This window comes from Mus caroli, chromosome 6 (genome assembly GCF_900094665.2).
Source record: "Mus caroli chromosome 6, CAROLI_EIJ_v1.1, whole genome shotgun sequence".
Classification (NCBI taxonomy): Eukaryota; Metazoa; Chordata; class Mammalia; order Rodentia; family Muridae; genus Mus; species Mus caroli.
The window spans coordinates 122,684,898-122,687,126 of NC_034575.1; the positions used below are offsets into that span (position 1 = coordinate 122,684,898).

The following is a 2,229-nucleotide window of genomic DNA, read 5'->3' on the forward strand; positions in this document are numbered from 1 at the left end:
CTTTCCAGATCTTCACTGATGATGTGTAAAAGGATCCACTTTTTCAGCCAAGCCACCGTGTCCTGCCTTGCATAGACAGAGATCTGGACTGAGGACTTTACTGCCTACTTGAAAAAAATCCCTCAAGAATCCTAGGAGACTGAGCCCAAGCCCCAGAACCCCAAACCTCAAAGACCAAAATTAATTAATTAATTAGTTAGTTAATGGCGACACTTATATACAAAGGCCAGCCCGGTCTACATAACAAGTTCTGGGACAGCCATGGCTACATAAGGAGACCCCGTTTCAAAAAAAAAAAAAAAAACCAGAAAACACAAACAAATGATAACAAACAAAAACCCCTCCTGCATCATCCAAGTGAGGCAGACAAGTTTGACTGTGGCCCCCACGATCCCAGGCCTTGGAGAGTGAGCACACCAATCTTGAGTGGAAGAGAGAGACCCCTAAGCATTCAGTTCTGCAGTAAACACCTAGGTTTTATTTTGCCCTGTTCTAGTGGGTGGGAAGCCCATAGCAATAGTAAGTGAACTGTCACCTGGGCAGGATGAGGTGCAAATGTGTGCTTTCTTGAGAGGTCACATACTGTGATTAGTGGCATGGTTTCTGAGGCAACAAACAAGCCCTGCAACCATGAATTGTCATTGTAGACCCTTAAGGATGTTAACCCTGTGGATCTGTGTGTTGTCGCTGAATGTGGAATACCCTCGGCAGTTTGGCATGAAGCAAGTGGCACTATTTGGGGAGGAAGGCTCAAGAAACGTTAGGAAGTGGGTCCTCGGTGGAAAGAGTAGGTCATGGTGTGTGGGGGTGCATTTAAATGGCATGTGCCTACGTCTCAGTCTCTTTCTCACTCTCTTTCTCATTCACCACATGTTCTGCCCAAATACATGAGCATCAACAATTGCTGTCTGAATTCTTCAAAATCGTGAGACAAATATACCATCCTCTGATCTGTTCTCTCCATTGTTTCAGTCATAGGTACAAATGGTAACCAACACACTTGGTTTCCTCCAAATGGAAATGAAAATCAACTATCTCATAGTGTTGTTCTAATGATTAAATAAATATGTGTGAAAGGCTTATAACTCTGCTTGGTATAAAGGTTTGATTTTAGTATATGTGCTGGATAGATCTATGTCAAGTTAACACAAGCTAAAGTTAACTGAGGGGAGGGAACTGAGGGGAAGAAAATGCTTCCATAAGACCAAGTTGTAGGCAAGCCTAGATATTTTAAATTAGTAGTTGATGGGGGAGGGCTCAGCCCATTGCAGGTGGTGCCATCCCTGGGATCATGCTCCTGGGTTCTCTGAGAAAGCAGGCTGAGCAAGCCATGGAGAGCAAGCCAGTAAGCAGCACCCCTCCATGGCTGCTGCATCAGCTCCAGCCTCCAGGTTCCTTCCCTGTATGAGTTCTTGCACTCACTGGTGATGAACTGTTACATGGAACTAGGAGCAAAGTAAACTTTTCCTTCCAAAGTTGCTTTGGTCATGGTGTTTCATTGTAGCCATAGAAACCTTAACAAGTATATACTCAGATAAAAGGGTATTGCTGTGACCTGACCGTGTTGTTTTGGTCATGGTTGTGGAAGGACTTTGGAACTTTGTGCAAGTAAAGTCATTGGGTGTTCAGTGGTTGGCGAGCTGTTCTGCAGGAGCTTGGATGATAAGAATGTTGAAGGTGAGTCGCTTTCTGAGGCACCCTTCCTACTGGTGTGGTCTTTGTGACTTCCACCATAGCGTACCGTGGCCAGGGCCAGAAAATACAGAACGTGATGGTGCAGCCCATCAAACTTATCTTCAGATACACACAAAATAGATCTCGAATTCAGGTGTGGCTGTATGAACAAGTGAATATGGTGATAGAGGGTTGTATTATTGGCTTTGATGAGTACATGAACCTCATATTAGATGATGCAGAAGAGATTCATTCTAAAACAAAGTCAAGAAAACAATTCGGTCGGATCATGCCAAAAGGAGATAATATTACTCTGCTCCAAAGTGTTTCCAACTAGCAGTGAATGGTAAAGCCTGAGGGAAGTTGAGAAGGCACTTGAGTGTGTTTAAAGATGTCTGCTGCAAGCTACATTTACTCAACTTGTTTTTCTTACACATTATCATTAGGTGACAATAAATGCTGTGAGAAGTTTTTGTTAAAAGAAGAAGAAGAAGAAGAAGAAGAAGAAGAAGAAGAAGAAGAAGAAGAAGAAGAAGAAGAAGAAGAAGAAGAAGA

General features: G+C 43.1%; 1 pseudogene; it reads left to right on the forward strand.

Annotated features, from left to right (window-relative positions):
- The first annotated feature begins 657 nt into the window (after window positions 1–657).
- LOC110295808 lies at window positions 658–2,016 on the forward strand (annotated as a pseudogene).
- Window positions 2,017–2,229: the final 213 nt, after the last annotated feature.